At 40.4% G+C, this 19,876-nt stretch overlaps 1 long non-coding RNA gene across 2 annotated transcripts; it reads right to left on the reverse strand.

Moving 5' to 3' along the window:
- Window positions 1–9,338: 9,338 nt before the first annotated feature.
- On the reverse strand, window positions 9,339–17,456 carry LOC138980387 (uncharacterized). Of its 2 annotated transcripts, none has more exons than XR_011460314.1 (3): window positions 17,345–17,456; window positions 11,985–12,141; window positions 9,339–9,634 (listed from the first exon to the last, which is right to left on the reverse strand). It is a non-coding gene; the product is annotated as an uncharacterized lncRNA (long non-coding RNA). The 2 variants fall into 2 exon arrangements; XR_011460315.1 differs by lacking the exon at window positions 17,345–17,456 and adding an exon at window positions 17,102–17,331.
- Between the last annotated feature and the right edge of the window lie 2,420 nt (window positions 17,457–19,876).

Here is a 19,876-nt window from a genome sequence, read left to right on the forward strand (position 1 = left end):
TTTTGTCTTCGTATTGTCTTTCATAATGTGAGTTCGAAGGGTTGACTGAATGTATTAATTTCGTCTACGCGACATGTTTTATGATATTGCTTACTTGTCAACTGCGATCACATGTCTAAACGGACTGCGGCTGCCAGTTTCGGCCCAAACTAACGTTCACAACCTGTCTTTCACAACCTTTAAAATCATGTTTGTTTTAAATTTATTTTTTTAATTACATTGTACTATCTCTACATCACCAATAAATAAAATTCATACACTACCATCTTGCTATATACCGACTGCGAAACGTATCAGGCGGACGGGACGGCTCTCAGTTAGCCGAATGCAATCACGTTGTCTTCTGCGCTTGAGTGCACCCCATACACACCTCTTGACATACTCTTGAAAGCGATAAGACACCACCCGAGTAGCCAACGGCGGCTTTCTTTAATTGCGATAACAACTCGGGTAGACAGTTTCAAACTGTCGTTAAAGACAGGTCCAACTACACTTACTTTTAAGATGTTACATTATGGAGGTCAAAATGGCCAATTTTCTGTAGTTTTTTGGGGAACAATCTATCCTGTTATTGTATTAAAAAAGAAGCTTTAATTTTTCGGCACTATATTTGATTATGGTGGACTCAGTGGAACTCATTCTGATAAGCATCGCTCCACGGCTATTGCCAGTTGTCTCTCTGACCGGACGCTACAGTCCTACGCGAATCTATATATAAAAAAAGAAAAGAATACAGAGTTATCTCCCATATGTTTTTTGCGAGCACTGATCTCAAGTTCGCGAGACGAAAATGATTGCAGATTGGCCGACTTCGACAGTGATCTCCGTTATGTTCTTCACAGTTATGATAAAGACATCGTTCTAAGGTCAAAACGAGTCGAAATTTTGGGACTGCTGCCGGAAGGAGACCGTAATATATGGTTTCATCTCTGTCAACTGGTTACAGAAAAAATCGCCTGCTCCAGTGAGCGCCGAAACTAAACGGTTGATTATCACGTGACACTTTTGCCATATTTAGAATTGTTTGCACAGTAAATACAGCCGCAAAAAATAGCTCGCTTGAAACTGTCTTACATTTCAATTCCTTCGTAATTTTAAAATTACAAAACACCATGAAAAATCATTATCGACGATCGCGAATCTGCTTATATCAATAATACATTACAAAAAGCTCTAAATATGCACACACACACACACACAAAAATCGGTTTCCTTGCCAGACAAGGAATCTCAAGGCATCCTGTCAGGGAGAGAATGACCTGAACTCCTTTTGACCTGAGTTCAAGATGAGTGGAACTGTCCTAACATTCTCAGAGAATTATTTTCAAAGTTTATGTTTGTTTTAAACATTAATATGTGAAAACAGAATTAAGGTAGGTGATCAGCGATGCTGTCAAAACTACTCACATGACGTCATATATGGCTGGTTTTTAGTGTTGATATTTTTGTTTCGAGCGACAGATTGACTGATTTGTTTCATATCGCTTAACCGGTATTTATTGTGGTTTTTTTTTAAACATTTTTTATGAGGTGTTTTTTGTGTTTGTTGTTGTTGTTGTTGTAAGCACGCTGCTGGATTACACACACACACACATACACACACGGCTGAGTCTGCAGGTGACCCGTCTGCAGTTTTACTAGATATTGCTCGTCATCGGCGTGTGCACTTTCAGTAGATCTTGTTGTCTTTCTTTGCATCCACATTGTGACACAATGAAGCCGTCCACGCTGGGTGGTGGGGGTGGTTTGGACTCGATAGATAAAATATTACGATTTTTAGCATAAAGAAAACAAATCCGAATTTTTGAGCGATGGGACAATAAAATAATTACTTACTTACTGCCTTTCACGCCTGGTAAAATAATGAAAAGAATTAAATAAAATCTAATTGATCTCTTGACTTTGGGGTAGCGCAACTCTGTTGCTACTAGCTTTCTTCTGGGAGAATGCGACCCGAATTTCCCAGCGACAAAAAAATCTTATAGATCCCTTGACTTCGGGGTATCGCGACTTTGTTGCCGCTAGCTTTTCTCTGCGAGGAAGCGCCCGAATTTCCCAGCGATGGGACAATAAAGTAACGAGAGAAAAAAATCTAATATATCCCTTGATTTTGGGGTAGTGCGACTCGGTTGCTGATAGCTTTTCACTGGGAGGAAGCGACCCGAATTTCCCAGCGAATAGACAATAAAGTAATGAAAAACAAAAATCTAATATATCCCTTGACTTTGAGGTAGCGTGTCTCTGTTGCTGCTAGCTTTCCACAGGGAGGAAACGCCCCGAATTTCCCAGTGATTGGACAATGAAGTAAAGAAGAAAAAACATCTGATAGATCCCCTGATTTGGAGGAAGCGCGACTTTGTTCCTGCTAGCCTTCCATTGGGGGGAATTGACCCGAATATCCCAGCGATGGGACAAAAAAGTAATGAAATAAGAACCAAAACATTTAATAGATCCCTTGACTTAATTTGGAGATGACAAGAAAATATCGGGCGTATTTACGTGATTTGTAAATCGCGGGGCGATTGTTTTACATTTTTACGAATCACGGGTTAACACGCTCGCATATTACGTCTTCTATGCTATTCCTTCTGATTCTTTCTTTATTTGGTGTTTGGTTTAAACATAAGTTTATTTTAACAAAGGTTACAATCATGACATGTATACAAAGTTCACAGAAACAGCAACAAGCTAGAAGCTTATAGTGGTGTTCCTGCATGACAGTACAACATAAGGCGGTAACGGCTGAAAAATTTGTCTCAATAAACCAAATCTATTAATAACGTAATGAACGTTGCATAATGATGATAAAGAAATACAGTAAAGGAAGAAAGGAGGGAAAGAAGATGAATAAAAGAAGAGGGATGGGTAGGAGATGTGCAGAAGTTAAAGTTGTTGTCCGGCTTGTAGAGCATTTATTCTGATTTACCCAAAGCGGCCTGAACGTTTAATGAACGAGTGTACGGTGTAAAAAAAAATTTCCTGTTCAAATCTGTGGAATACTGTCTGTCTCCGTTTAAAAGGTGGGGGAGGTGAATTATGTGATTGGGGAGGGTACAGTTTAAATGAAAAGCAAGCAAACATGAAAAGAAAATTGAATGAAAATTGTACATCAAAACAAAAATCAGTTTTAGAATACATATATAATATTTTTGGTGTTAGCGAGTAAGAGATAGGGAGGGAGAGAGGGAGGGAGGGAGGGAGGGGGAAAGTGAGAGAGAGGGGGAGAGTGAGAGAGAGAGAGGGGGAGAGAGAGAGAGAGAGAGAGAGAGAGAGAGAGAAAGAGAGAGAGAGAGAGAGAAAGAGAGAGAGAGAGAGAGAGAGAGAGAGAGAGAGAGAGAGAGAGAGAGAGAGAGAGAGAGAGAGAGAGAGAGAGAGACGAGTAGACGTATCGATTTTGTTTTCACTTTACATGTTTATCTGTTCGATTTGGTGTTTAACGTCGTTTTCAAGCACGAAGGTTATATCGCGACGGGATTCCTTCTGATGCAGGTGTCGATCGCATTTACGATCAAAAACAGGAGTTTTTGCGTCAATTACTAAGGGCATTATACCAAAAAGCGCTGTATGTCAGCAAGGACTTGTTAGTTTGCTTTGAAACTTTTCGAATATTTTGCCTACATACTACATGTAAGCTACTACGGGTAGTACATAGACAAATTGAACGAAATGACATAGGAATTAATGCCTTAATTTGGGTGCGTAATTTGTCGCAATAATTTGTTGCCGAAGGATTTTAATAGATATGCGCGGAGCGGAATGTATATGGCCTTTCTGATTCCTTATTGAAAACATTTAATAGATCCCTTGACTTTGGAGATGACAAGAAAATATCCGGCGCATTAACGTGATTTGTAAATCGCGGGACGATTGTTTTACATTTTTACAAATCACGGATTCACACGCTCGCATATTTTGTGTTCTATGCTATTCCTTCTGATGCAGGTGTCGATCGTATGTGCGGTCAAAAACGGGAGTTTTGCTTTAATTACGAGGGGCATTATGCGAAAAAGCGCTGTATGTCAGCAAGGACTTGTTAGTTTGCTTTGAAACTTTCCGACTATTTTGACTACATACTACATGTACTACGGGTAGTAGCATAGACAAATTGAACAAAATGACATGGGAATTAATGCCTTAAATCGGGTGCGTAATTTGTCCCAATAATTTGTTGGTGAAGTTTGTTTAATTCAACTGGTAAAAGTAGCACAAATGGTAAACATTATTTAGTGTGTGTTATTTTTGTAAAAGAGTAATTCATTCAGTGTTCACAACAGGTGTTTTAAAAATGTGTTTAAAAGTGGAACACTCCTGTTTACAGTATATACAACAACTTATTCGGAACGATAACCTCGATAAGATCAAACGAATTATGTATTGTTTGCTTGTCATGTGGGTAATCCTTACACGTAACAAACAACAAACAAACCACAAGGTAGTCCACATCGTATGGCCCAGAGAGGTAATAAAAGCTCGGAAAAAATCAGACACTCAGCGAGCTACTTCTGTCCTCCGACAGGGCCTATTTCTCCCACATGAAAGTTGGCTGCAACAGAGTCGCGCTACCCCAAAGTCAAGGAATATATTAGATTTTTCTCTCTCATTACCGTTTATTGTCCCATCCCAAGGTAGTCCACATCTTATGGCCCAGAGAGGTAATAAAATCTCGGGAAAAAAATCAGACAGTCAGCGAGCTACTTCTGTTCCCTGACATATGGCCCATCATGGCCTATTGCCTATTTTCGCGGATAGGTGTGATATTGTGAGAGACGGACTGAATGACACTTGACTTAAAGTGTGAAGCGACTAGAACACCAAAAGCGTTTCTGCTTCAAGACAGGCCTTCGCACTTGGGCTGTGTCTGTGACGAGCTGGAAACAGAAGTTAAATCAAAGCGTGAAATGTGTTCGATGTATTTTTGATTTCTTCAACATTAATTTTGTTTAAATTGCAGTTTCGGTATAAGCGTGGTCCCTCTTATATACTGATAATGGTAATAGTAATCATAAAAAAAATAAAACAATAATAAAGTTTTTTTTATGTATTGCAAATCCTGACATGGTTCTGGGCGTTTCACAAAATTAATGTGTTAACAAAATTACAAAGCAATGTACATAATGAACATTTTAAAACAAAACCATTTTCTCCCTATAAAAATCACCAACAACTAGTACTGTGGCATCAGCATTAACAGGGAAAACAAATCTGAAAATTATTAAAAGCACAATCACCTACAAGATGCACATTATAATACATTATTTATCCAGAATCTATCATAATATTGATTGTTTGTTATTATGTGTTTGCGGCTGCCAGTTTCGGTCAAACTAACGTTCACAACCTGTCTTTCACAACCTTTAAACTCATGTTTGTTTTGAAGCTTAAATTTGTCGGCACATTATTTTAATTTAGTACCAGTTCAGTGCCTCATATGGCTTTTTGACCAATCAGGACGGATTCTAGGTGACCCTCTAAATGCTATAACGTTCAAGCAGGGACCCTTTTTGTTTATCAAGCAAAACATTGACAAGACAAAGTACAAATTTAAATCAACAATACCAGCGTGATTTATTCTAAAGAATGACACTTCAAATGCTGCGAGATAATACTCTCTTTATCTAAACAAAAAAATACAGAAAAGCTAGTTTTGTCGGTGGGTGCTTCACGGAATAGCAAAGCACCGCCCATCCTCTGAGTGTGCAATGCCGACCCGCACACTTGGAATCTAAATGATCAAAGTTCGAAAAAATCTAGTGAAATTGCGTCACTCGCTTTACGTCCAATGTATCTTTACAGCATTTCCCATCCGTCTGGAGTCGGTTCTAAATCTCTCTCTCTCTCTCTTTCTCTCTCTCTCTCTCTCTCTCTCTCTCTCTCTCTCTCTCTCTCTCTCTCTCTCTCTCTCCCTCTCTCTCTCTCTCTCCATCTCTCTTCTATTAACAAGCACACTTTTGAATTTTTTATTTTTATTTTGTTATACTTTTCCCTGCATAATTTTGTTTTATTTGATTTTTTGTTTAAATGTTTTCATTCTTCATATTTGTTCTTTGTTTCATGTGTGTATTATAGTAGGGACTAGCTGTAAGAAAGGACCATATGGACCTAATGCTATCATCCCTCGGTAATAAAGTTTTCGAGTTCGAGTTCGAGTTCGAGTTCTCTCTCTCTCTCTCTCTCATCTCTCTCTTTCATCTCTCTCTCTCTATCTCTCTCTCTCATCTCTCTCTCTCTCTCTCTCTCTCCCCTCTCTCTCTCTCCCTCTCCCCTCTCTCTCCCTCCCGCTCTCTCTCTGTCTCTCTCTCCTCTCTCTCTCTCACCATTCTCGTTATTTCTCTCTCTCTATCATCATCATCATCATCATCATCATCATCATCATCATCATCATCATCATCATCATCATCATCATCATCATTATCAAAGGGGGCACGGTAGCTCAGTTGGTGGAGCACTAGACTTGTGATCGTAAGGTTGCAGGTTCGAATTCGGGCTGGGACAGACACGGGTAAATTTTTATGTGAAAACCCAGAAGCAGAAGCCATATCCCACCCCCGTGTTACCACAATGGCACGTAAAAGACCTCGGTCATTCTGCCATAAATGCAGATGGCGGATACTATCTAAACGCGCATACACTTGTGTATCTCATCACTTGAGGGCGTAAAACTCGAATTATCATATAACCCAGATCTGGTCCCTGAGAGATTAAATATTTAGCCTGTCGGACATGAAGCATTTTCTCTTTTTTCTTTCATCATCATCATCGTCGTCATCATCAAGTAGGGGAAAGGCTCCTAATATGGACCGGCTCCTAATATGGACCACCTCATATTCTGACAAACTAACGGCGCTAGAGCACTCAAAACAATTTCATTCGCTTTATTGACCCTCTCTGGATAAGTTGCACATGTCAAAACAGTTGCAGAAACACAAACCTCAAAACCGTTTGGCTTTTTCGCTTTTTTCACTTTTGGCAGCGTTCACTCTAAATTTGCCGCCTAAAACGGACTCGTTTCTGTCCACAGCCAAAGCTTTTATAACACAAAAATGGCTATATATGACAGCTAAGACAGTATGTGTTACATTTTAACAGTGTGTACCCCGAGTTTCTACTGCAAACAAAAAAATAATAGCAAAACCTCAAAGTATGTGTAAGTCCAACAAATCGAATAAAATAAAGCAACTTTAATTAATTCATTAAGAAGCTTGCTTAAAATAACCTATAACTAGCCCTCGAAATTTCAAAAAAAATATAACAAATAGTCTTTTTTGGGGGGGAGTTGATAATTATCACATCTCTCTGTGAATCTCTGAAGGAAACATGCTTTTCAGATGTAAAACAAAACATTCTGGTGAATTTCAACAAAGCAATACAATTTAGTTTATGTAGCTACTGGACGTAGATTGAGCTTGCACTATGTTATTTGAACATCGCAACAACAGCAAAAGTTCACTGCTGACATGCTTGACTGAGCATTAATCTCGAAAGAGCCTGTTAACCCGTGATTTGTAAAAATGTAAAAACATTTTACAAATCACGTCGAACCTAAAACCGCGATTTGTAAAAATGTAAAAATGAAAAATATAGCGCATTCCACAACGTAATGCATGCCTTTTATTATTATTATTTTTTCTTGTTTGGAGCCTCTACGCTGAGTGGTGGGGGTGGTTTTAGTTCCACATCCCATTTTGGTGCAATCCCATTTTTGCCGCCGTCCCATTTTTTGCCCCATCCCATTTTCGCGACATTTCACAAGCCAAGCGTCATTTTACTAACATGTCATAACAATAGCGCGACATCCCATTTTGACACCATATCCCATGTTGCGCTATATAAATGCTCATTTTTATATTTAGTCAAGTTTTGACTAAATGTTTTAACATCGAGGGGGGAATCGAGACGAGGGTCGTGGTGTATGTGTGTGTGTGTGTGTGTGTGTGTGTGTGTGTGTGTGTGTGTGTGTGTGTGTGTGTGTGTGTGTGTGTGTGTGTGTGTGTGTGCGCGTGCGTGTAGAGCGATTCAGACCAAACTACTGGACCGATCTTTATGAAATTTGACATGAAAGTTCCTGGGTATGATATCCCCAGATATTCAATAAATGTCTTTGATGACGTCATATCCGGCTTTTCGTGAAAGTTGAGGCGGCACTGTCACACCCTCATTTTTCAACCAAATTGATTGAAATTTTGGCAAAGCAATCTCCGACGAAGGCCGGACTTTGGTATTGCATTTCAGCATGGTGGCTTAAAAATTAATTAATGACTTTGGTCATTAAAAATCTGAAAATTGTAAAAAAAAAAATCTTTTTATAAAACGATCCAAATTTACGTTCATCTTATTCTTCATCATTTTCTGATTCCAAAAACATATAAATATGTTATATTCAGATTAAAAACAAGCTCTGAAAATTAAAAATATAAAAATTATGATCAAAATTAAATTTCCGAAATCGATTTAAAAACACTTTCATCTTATTCCTTGTCGGTTCCTGATTCCAAAAACATATAGATATGATATGTTTGGATTAAAAACACGCTCAGAAAGTTAAAACGAAGAGAGGCACAGAAAAGCGTGCTATGCAGCACAGCGAAACCACTACTGCGCTAAACAGGCTCGTCAGTTTCACTCCGTTTTGCAGGGCGGGGATGTAGCTCAGTCGGTAGCGCGCTGGATTTGTATCCCGTTGGCCGCTGTCAGCGTGAGTTCGTCCCCACGTTCGGCGAGAGATTTATTTCTCAGAGTCAACTTTGTGTGCACTCTCCTCGGTGTCCGAACACCCCCGTGTGTACACGCAAGCACAAGACCAAGTGCGCACGAAAAAGATCCTGTAATCCATGTCAGAGTTCGGTGGGTTATAGAAACACGAGAATACCCAGCATACTTCCTCCGAAAGCGGCGTATGGCTGCCTAAATGACGGGGTAAAAACGGTCATACACGTAAAAGCCGTGGGAGTTTCAGCCCATGAACGAACAAACAAACTGCGTTTTGCACGAGCGGCGGACTCCGGTCATTGTGAAAAAATGCAGTGCGTTCAGTTTCATTCTGTGAGTTCCACAGCTTGACTAAATGTAGTAATTTAGCCTTACGCGACTTGTTTGTTTTAATTTTACAACTTTTTTTTCTTTTTCTAAACTCTAACTTCTTTTATTTCCTTCCGCTTTCCTCATTTGAAAGCTTGTGTACAGAGTGGTGTACAGAAGATAGAAATAATCAAAGGTTAGCACAAAAACAGAGTACCTCTCTAAAACGGTTTCCCAGATGTCCTATTCTAATTTTAGTAACATCGGCTTTTGGGGAAAGCCCAAAGGGCGCTTGTATCACCGCGCGTCGACTGTAATGGTTGTTGACAAATTCTGTTTGATTAGCTTCTGATTAAATATGTTTTGCTCATGAATGTGAACAACGTTACTTACGTATGTCATATTCTATTTTTTATTTTTTTTTACATAGAACGACATTACTATTTTTTTCAAGCAGAATCCCATCTCAAACCAAAAACAAAATCGAACCTGGAAATTGCAGGCTGTTATGAAATGAGAATGGCCCCGCGTAAAAGAGCAGATATGACGTCACCAACAGCAACGTCACACTCAAGCCGACGAAAGTGCATCGCCTATACAGCTTCCGACACATCCGGATCTGAAACAGAAAGATGTCACGTACCAACTCATGTGTACAGTGGAACTCCCCATGTAAGAACCCCCCCCCCCCCCCCCCCCCCTCCCAACCTTGTTACAACTTGGCCAATTAGGGCATGTCGTAATTAGGCCAGATATGGTATACCACTAGTGGCCCGATGCTGGTATTTTAGTAGCCACCTGATTTTCTCAGACTTTTGTAGGTCTTTTGTACGAGTCTGTTAAAGTCAAGACTTCCCCAACTCAAGAAAGCACTTCTCAATCATGTCAAAACATAATACGGTTATCTTAAACTTACCCGATAAACATGCCAGAACTGGGCCATTTGTGTTTTTTTGCTGTCAAGTTTGACAAAGCTGGCCATAAAAAAAACAATACTGGGCCAATTTGTGGCGTTTTGCTGGCAATTCTATGTGTTTTTTTGCTGGCACGCCAACAAAGGGCCAATTCTGGATTATCCCATGACCTGCCTCTTTGTCTCTGTTAGCTGAGGAGGTGATTATTCTGGATTATCCATCACAACCATATGGATTATCCATCACAACCGAGTCTCGATCTCACCTGTCATTGGTCATTGTCTTTGATCTCAGAATACAATTGAATAATTTATAGAGGTCATCGGCATATTTATCGTTAACTCGGACACTACTTTCTTTAGCAAAACGATTGAAATATTCTGCGGTATAAAAGTCGAACTCACGTTTAGCTAACGATCTACATACATTTTAACATCAGGACCGGACCCAGGGGGGGGGGGGGGGTTCCAGGGGTTCCGGAACCCCACCCCTGGAAAAAGCATGTACCTTGCTTTGAGTGGTTTTTTTTTTACTAGTTTTAGCACCAAAACAATGCTGCTCTTAACCCCGAAAACAAGGCCCAGAATGCACCAGATTGCACAGATTTTAACCGTTTTTAAAACATTTTCCGGGGGAGCATGCCCCCGGACCCCCTAGTTCGCGCGCGCGCGCTTGTGGCTTCACCACTTCGCTGATTTGCCCCCCCCCCCCCCCCAAAAGGAGGAACCTCCCCTTACAACTCATTTGGTCCGGCCCTGAACATTGAAGAAATAAAGAAAACAACAAAGAATCATGGGTGAAAGTAGCCCGTCAATTGACTGAAATCCGTCAATCTGAAATAAGTCTGACGGAAATTCCGTCAATCCGCAATTTTTATTAAAAAAAAAAAAAAAATTTTTTTTTATTTTTTTATTTTTTTTAAGCGGAACGCGTTTTCGAACTGCTATGCGGTAAACCCCGTAGGTGAGGTTTCTTCGCTTTCGGATTCGCTCTGCATCACGATAAAAAAAAAGTTCTCGCGTTTTGGCAGGCATTACGAAGTGGTGACATGATTTCTGCGGAAAACGCATGGACAGATCTTATTGATGCTGGTCTAGCCAACAAAGGCGATGGGACTGGTTGGAGTTCATGAAACTAAAACTGTGTGTGATAAGTTTGGTGCTTGAAACTCAAGTGCTTTTCCTTGAGAACTTTGCACTATAAGAGATGCTATGGCTTAGTTGCTACTTTGTGCAGTGCTACATCATGCTGTTTGCATGTGTGACATTCTGTTTCATCATTTATTTCAATGCCTGTCTGGCAATGTTTGCTTCTTATAATTAAATATTTCGAACTTTTATTTCAGTTGTTCAGTTGTTCAGTTTCTATTTCATTTAGTAATTGGCTGTTGTCAATGTTAATTGTTATCAATTGTGTCGTTCTGTTGGAAGATGCAAGTGTGAAAAGATACAAAAGAAAAATGATTACTTCTGTGAATTGTTTTGATTTTGTTTACTCTTTTTACCATATCATTAGAATCTGAAGGTATTTTTTTGACCTGCATGATAGTGACAAAAAGTGTATTTTTTTGCCAGGAAAGGCCACAAAATCACAATGTATAATGCAAAAATTCGTTTTCGGCCGGGGGGCATTGCCCCCCTGGACCCCCTAACGGAACCCTGCCCCGTACCCCGCCAGGGCCTGGGCGGCCCCTGGACCCCTGCCTCAAAAAATTTTCAGTCAATTTGATTTTCATAGCTTTCACCCATGAAGAATACACATAATCAATCATAATCTGCTGGGGTGAAAAGTGCTGAGTGAAGATTATGAGTTGGCCGAAGCGGTGAGAGAGAGTGAGAGAGAGAGAGAGAGAGAGAGAGAGAGAGAGAGAGAGAGAGAGGAGAGAGAGAGAGAGAGAGAGAGAGAGAGAGAGAGAGCGATAGAGACAGACAGTGATTCAAGGCGCACAACTCTAGTACTCTTCATCGGCAACCGCTTAGATCAATCCCGACAACAAAATCCTGATTCAAAATCCTGAGCGACGAAATAAGAATTAAACTAAAACAGTATGCTTACAGTTTTTATAGGGGCCAGGAGGCCCCCATTCATACGGTTAGTTTCGAGGTTGACCATGGGCAGCGCCATTTTGTTGTGAAATACGTCATCAGTTTGTGCACACAGGAGGGGTGAAGGCAACATTGTTCATCAGTAGAAAGTTGTGAAATCCGTCACCCTATGGGAGGTGTGAAGGCAAAATTGGTCATCACTGAGTTTGTGTAACACAGGAAGTTGTGAAATACGTCACCCTATGGGAGGGGTGACGGCAAAATTGTTCAACAAAAACATCATAGGTCGAACTGTGCAGGGTCAACCGCAACAAACTCAAACCATTCATACTATACTGCATTTGAGTGACTTATATACCAACATTTTTATGTCTAATTTTCAGCACAGGTGTAGAAAAAAATCATGAACCAAAATGTTATTTATTTTCTAATTTAACATTTGTTTTACAAATGTGACCTTGGTCTTTCAAACATACAGTGACATTAAACATTGTTATGTTAAAAAAAAAAGAAGAAAAAGAAAAGCTTTTGTGCACAAATCAGAAAATACATTGTACATTTTACCTACAGGCCAAACAAGAGATCCAAGCAAGTTGCACTGATCTAAAAAAATATATTTTTAGATCAATGGCAAGTTGTCAAGAACAGGCGCTTGCATTTGGATGTGTCCAATGATAGTAGGTTTCGTCAGAATAATGTATGAATAAAAATGTATGACAGTTTGGTATGATGACATGTAATTCACATGTGCTGAAATATAATATTATACATCATATAATATTAATATGGCTGTTGCCATGACCATGAACCCCAAGAAAGGTTTAATGTTATGTAAATCAAAATACCAAAATCAAGCACCTATTAATCTGGTCTACGGCGCGGGAAGATTGAGGCCTTCGTAAACGTTCAACGTTGGCCAATAATGATTTTAACAATGTTGTGTCGTTTTGCATTATGTTTTATTTTGTTGATCAATTGATAAATATGTCTTCACAACATATTACATATCAAACAGAAATAAAGTCTTAGAGAACTACAATGATTATTGTTGCCGTCAAAACCTTGCAAGGCCTCAACCGTTCTCTCTCTCTCTCTCTCTCTCTCTCTCTCTCTCTCTCTCTCTTTCTCTCTCTCTCTCTCTCTCTCTCTCTCTCTCTCTCTCTCTCTCTCTCTCTCTCTCTCTCTCTCTCTCTCTCTCTCTCTCTCTCTGTATGTCTTTGTCTGTGTCTCCCTCTGAGTCTACTGTATTGTTGTTGTGCCCGCTATAACTGCGTTTGATGAAGATATTCTGTCAAAACCACTGCCTTTACTTGCCAGATAAGTTGCACGACAAATGTGATCAGCATTTCAATTGCATTTTACTGATGAATTTGACAAGTATGCATATGTATTGCTAATGTACAGCTTGACGGCATTGACCTTTGCTTTATTTGCGCACGTCTTGCCGCCAGCATGGGTTGAAAAGTCCATAGATGTGCCGTATTTTGCCATTATTATTACATTCACAGTAAACATGACAAAGCAAAGCAAATTTTATAGACTTTCAACAACCATCTATGGGCTAACAAGACTGTGCAGGTAGAGTACATGAATAGAGCCGTCATTCTACTAGAATCAGTGGTATTAGTATATTTACTGTAACTTATTGGCATTTTGCTGGCAATGGTAATGGCAGAAAAATGTCATAGTGCCGGGCCACAACTGGCAAGCCATTTTGATAACAAAAGTGTCAGGCAAAGGGAGACGAGAATAGTGACCGAAAGCACGGTTTTTATTCGATCCATCTCACAGATGACCAAATTATGCTTACTTTTGGTGCCCATTTGGACAATGTATGTGACTATGGTCATTCGTTGCCTTCATTAGTGTGTCCCCCATCATATATAACGAAATAATAACAGTGGTTTCTTTTACTGATGCGCCATTGGCGCATAACATCTCAAAATGTCCCATTGGAATTCCCTTCATTGCGACAAAGGGCGCACTGAGATTGCGTACCACTGCGCCACCCCATGCACACTTCACGGTAGTACAGTGTTCGAAAAGACCTAAGAACAAGTCGCGTAAGGCGAAATTACTACATTTAGTCAAGCTGTCGAACTCACGGAATGAAACTGAACGCATTGCATTTTTTCACCCCGACCGTATAGCATCGTCAGTCCCCCGCTCGTGGAAAAAGCAGTGAAATCGACAACCCAGTATAGCGCGGTAATGGTTGCGCTGAGCTTTTCAGTACCTCTATTCTTTTTAACTTTCTGAGATTGTTTTTAATCCAAACATAACATATATATATGTTATTGGAATCAGGAACCAACAGGGAATTAGATGAAATTGTTTTCAAAATCATAATTTTCATATCTTTAATTTTCAGAGCTTGTTTTTAATCCAAATATAACATATATATATTTTTTTTGAATCAAGACATGATCAGGATAAAGATGAAAATATTTTTAGATCGTTTTAGAAAAAAAACATTTTAATGACAATTTTCACATTTTTAATGACCAAACTCATTAATTAATTTTTAAGTCTCCAAGCTGAAATGCAATACCATAGTCCGGACTTTGTCGAAGATTCTTTGACCAACATTTCAATCAGTTTGATTAAAAAATGAGGGCGTGACAGTGCAGCCTCAACTTTCACAAAAAGCGGGATATGACGTCATCAAAGACTTTTTGGTTCAGTAGTTTTCTCTGAATCGCTCTACACACACACACACACACACACACACACACACACACACATACACACGCGCGCGCGCACGCACATACATACACATACACACATACACAACGACCCTCGTCTCGATTCCCCGTCTATGTTAAAACATTTAGTCAAAACTTGACTAAATGTAAAAACCGCGCGCCAAGCAGTTGAACTTGCGAGAAACAAAACAACCTTGCACAATGCCCCATTGTCTTTTTCTTCCAGACTAAACCCTGTAATGGCACTGGATTTTGAGCCTTGAATTAACAATGCTGAAGTCCAAGATTTCCAAAATACATAAAGTTAATCATCACTCACAATATACAACATTCATTCCGATCACCAGTCACTACGGCACGGTTGGCCTAGTGGTAAGGCGTCCGCCCCGTGATCGGGAGGTCGTGGGTTCGAACCCCGGCCGGGTCATACCTAAGGACTTTAAAATTGGCAATCTAGTGGCTGCTCCGCCTGGCGTCTGGCATTATGGGGTTAGTGCTAGGACTGGTTGGTCCGGTGTCAGAATAATGTGACTGGGTGAGACATGAAGCCTGTGCTGCGACTTCTGTCTTGTGTGTGGCGCACGTTATATGTCAAAGCAGCACCGCCCTGATATGGCCCTTCGTGGTCGGCTGGGCGTTAAGGCCAAAAAAAAAAAATTGTCTGTTTCTGGTCACCCGACCGACCCTAAATTTCGGCGCCGACCCTAAACTTTTTTTTTCCAAACTCAAATTTTTTTTATTTTTGGGGGGGTGGTAAAGGACAGGGTGAGAAAATGAACAACAAAAACGTGTGAAAACGAAAGTCCGCTGACGATTTGTAAATGTGTTGAGTGTCTTGTCTCTATGTATAGTGAATCCAGTCTCTTTGCACGATTTTTAAAGTTAGTTTTATTGGTCTACATTTGGGGTTAAAAAAAAATAAAAATAAAAAAAATCCCGACCTACCGACCCTATTTTTTTTAGCCATGTTACCAGAAACAGACAATTTTTTTTTGTTGGCCTAAGCAAACAAACAAACAAACAAACAAACTACTTTCATCCAAGGCATTCAGCCGAAAAGCCCTCAGAACACAAGAAAAACTTACACACTGTTGGGGATACCATCACCTTAGACTAAAGAAATAACAAGAGGCGAAGCCTTCAAGGCTCACGTAAGAAATCGACAAACAGTAACACAAACTCAATCACTCCGTCACACATACACACACACACACACACACACACACACACACACACACACACACACACACACACACACAGTAAGCATAGGTGAAACTGTGCAAGAAAGCGAGACACTAGATCTGCCAACTAGTCTCGGCCCGCTCACAATAACAAAGACCGAGACTTTCAGTAATTCCTTCGCGTGACGTCTAACCCTCTTAGGTTATAATGTGACGTCTTCAAATGTTAAAGTTTCTATCACACACGTCAAACACTTTTGACCGAGACTTAATCTTCTTATGCGAGCTTTATCCATAGACTCGGAAATGTTAAAGTTTCTATCACACACACACAGACAGACGAAAGTTAGCTTCGCATAGGCTACACTTACGTGAGCCAAAAACATTGTAACAAAATTTGTTTTAAAGGTATAGTCTAGATCGTGTCTTCTTCTAAAGATATACTTCATTGAATATGTCTATAACCAACATCGCTAGAAACAAAACAACCTTGCAAAAATTCACGGAAGAAGAAACAACAACCCAACGGAGAAGGCGATATGCCCTAAAACGGGCGTACACCTTCCTCCGGCGTGGACATGTTTTCACGAGAATGATGCCGTCTAACCCATGCGAACCATCACGATTTTGCTGCGTCCATTTCGGAAGCAACAATTCACAGTATTATTTTACCTTGGAGTTTTGCTTGTTGTGAGTCTCTCGTTCGTCCACTTTCAAGACCGATTTATGTCAAAGATCTTTTGAAAGTTTCGTTTTGTTTGTACATGTACCTTTGTTATTTTTGGGGTTATTTTTTGTTGTTGAGGGTTCATCATTCTCAGAACTGTTCAGCTCTTGGCATGTTATGAAAACCCATTTCAACGGACGTTTAGCTAACGTCAACAGCCTGTCTGTGAGTGAGAGTATTACTGTGACAAGTGTGTCAGTGTGTGTTTGTGTGTGTGTGTGTCAGTGTGTGTGTGTGTGTGTGTCTGTCTGTGTGTTTGTGTGTCTGTCTGTCTGTCTGTGTCTGTTTGTCTTATCTGTCTGTTTGTCTGTCTGTCTGTCTGTCAATCTGTCTGTCCGTGTGTCTATGTGTTTGTCTCTATGTCTGTATGTCTGTCTGTCTGTGCGGAATTAACTTCGTAAGTGGAACATATGCCAACATGAGAAATTAATTAAGAAAAGAAATTCATACTTCGCTCAGAGCACAACCAGACAGTGGATTTTCAGTATATGTCCAAGTTGAAGAATGCTCTTACCACACTGTGGAAACACGGACAGATCTGTGACGACACACAAGATTGTTCACAGGAGAAGGGAGATTCCTTAAAAAAAAAAATAAAAAAAATACTCATTAAATACTCTCGTCAGTGCGAACGACTGATTAGATCCCAATTTTCTCGATCCAGTATCCTGAGGAACGACTCTAACTGCAATTCATCGAACGAAGCGAATCACATCAAGCACATTTTGAAGGGAAAAAAAGTCGATGTACAACTTACTGCCTGCTTCATGTCATGTGATTTCCCTCGAACACAGCACACAGCACACGCAGACATACACACACACGCTGGGAAGGCAGTGAGTACAAGCTGAGGAGACGGACACGAGAGCGAAAAATGGCCAGACGAAACTGTGGGAGAGCAAGAGAGAGGGAGAGAGAGAGAGAGAGACGGGGTGGGGGTGGGGGTAGGGGGGAGGGAGAGAAAGAGAGACGCTTGACGCTTTGAAAGTTTATTGTCATCAGCTAATAAAAGCTTTATATAGGCAAGGTAAAAACAACAATTCCTGCCATTATTCTTAAAAATGGGAAACAGCTTGTAAAAGGTACACGGAGAAACAAAGAAAACAGCTAGAGAGATGGAGGGAGAGAGAGAGGGGGGGGAGGGAAAGAGAATGGGAGAGAGAAAGAGAGAGAGAGAGAGAGAGAGAGAGAGAGACAGAGACAGAGACAGAGAGAGAGAGAGAGAAGACCGGGAACAGACTGTCAACATGCAAACAGCGCCGGCTAGACAAGCATAAACTTGCGACCCCAAACCCAAGGCAACGTAGATGAGGGAGTGAGAGCGAGAGAGAGAGAGATACGGAGAGAGAGAGAGAGAGAGAGAGAGAGAGAGAGAGAGAGAGAGAGAGAGAGAGAGAGAGAGAGAGAGAGATGCAGACAGAGAGAGAGAGAGAGGAACGGGAATTTGTATCCTCTGTTGTCCATTGTCGGCAATAGGGCTTTGGGTTTGCGTTAAACATACCTTCCTTATTCTGTGAACGATCACGTGGAAGCGCTAGACATGCATAAATGTGAGACTTCAAGCCCAGAGGATAGAGACGCAAGGGGATATAGTTCTTTTAACGATACAGATACCATAACAATCTCGTGAATTCGCTATAACGTGTAGAAATCCGAGGCTCCAAACCCAAAGTTTGAATCCGTTTTTACATTCCATGAATATTTGACTTAATGTTTTGCTTGGTTCTGCGGATCTAGAGTGGGAGGTGAGGGTGTGTGTGAGGGGGGGGCGTATATGCGTGTGTGTGTGTGTGGGGGGCGTGTATGCGTGTGTGTGTGTGGGGGGGGTGTATGTGTGTGTGTGTGTGTGTGTGTGTGTGTGTGTGTGTGTGTGTGTGTGTGTGTGTGTGTGTGTGTGTGTGTGTGTGTGTGCGTGTCTGTGTGTCTGTGTGTGTTGGTGCATGTGGGTGTTTGTAGAACGATTCCCCTTAAAATAACAAACCGATGTTTCACGAAGCTTTACATATGAATTCAAATAGCGGTCTGCACAGCTAGCAGCAGGCTGTAGATTTGTATTGTGTGTCAGGATGCTTTTAGCCCATGTAAAAACCTCGGGAGGTCTGTGGTGGTTTTGGTCAACAACAAAAATGTTTTGGTCAAATTTGCAAATATCATTCATTTTATTTTCAATTTCACTTAGAATTCTGTTTTTTCTTTTCTTTTCTACGAGTCTCGGCAAGCCATTTAAAGAAAGACTCTTAGTGCGTTGGAACCTGACGTCAAATGACTTCAAGAATGGCAATCCGACCGTATAGTCACCTGGCTGGCTATAGTGGGGAGGTTACTTTTGGTGGTCACATTAGATATTATGTTTTTTGGGAAAGTTCGTTTTATTTTGCAGCCGAAGTTCAGTAAACGACAAATGGCTAAACCCAACCACCTAAGAATGAGAAGAGTTTTCGTAACATGACCCATATTCTGTAAAATGCAGCCATGACGCAGGGGCTAGGTTACAACAAAACGTCATGAACCGCTTGACTGCATACGGATATAAGGAAATTATACCTTAAACGAAAGCTAAAGATTGTTGCCATCAGACAGCAAGTAAAATGCCTATTTCGTATGCACAGTTTTACTTTTAACAACATCTGTATAACATGCGGACGACAAAACAGGAAATGCCATTTTCTCAATCGATATGTATAGCTAACTGAACACCTGGTTAAAACCGCAATCAGAAACATCTTGAAAATTGTTTATTCTCACAGCTAGAATTATTTAACATCAACAGTTGTTAATTTACCGAGGAAAAGAACAGTCATATAAAGTACATAATGGATGATTCTGAATCAACTCCGAAAACCGAACCGGGTCGAAGCGAAAAAGAGTTTATCCTACATACGTGAGAGAGAGACCCGTGAGATAATAATCGTTCAAATCACACGTGTGTATATCATGTAAATGAGGTCATGTCAAGCAAGTCTGGCAGGGACCTGTTTTTCCACTGCTTATGATGCCAAAGTCACCGAGACAAACGTCATTATAGAAACAAAAATTGCTCTCGCTAATTACCCTCGATGAATCTTTAGAACTAACACGTCACGCCACACTTTCAGAGTGACGTTTCTTTGCTTTGACGTAATAGATTGCACGAGGCTTTAAAAGAGATCAAGGTTCCAAAAACAAGCGTCTTCAATTTAGCTGCCTCGACTGCGAGACATTTTCAGTAAAATACACGTAAGTACAGTATGTAGGATAAACAGAATACTACATGGCTTGCTGTGTTGTACCAGATTTACACTCGTTGCAC

The sequence above is a fragment of the Littorina saxatilis genome, linkage group LG11 (assembly GCF_037325665.1).
Source record: "Littorina saxatilis isolate snail1 linkage group LG11, US_GU_Lsax_2.0, whole genome shotgun sequence".
NCBI classification, from domain to species: Eukaryota; Metazoa; Mollusca; class Gastropoda; order Littorinimorpha; family Littorinidae; genus Littorina; species Littorina saxatilis.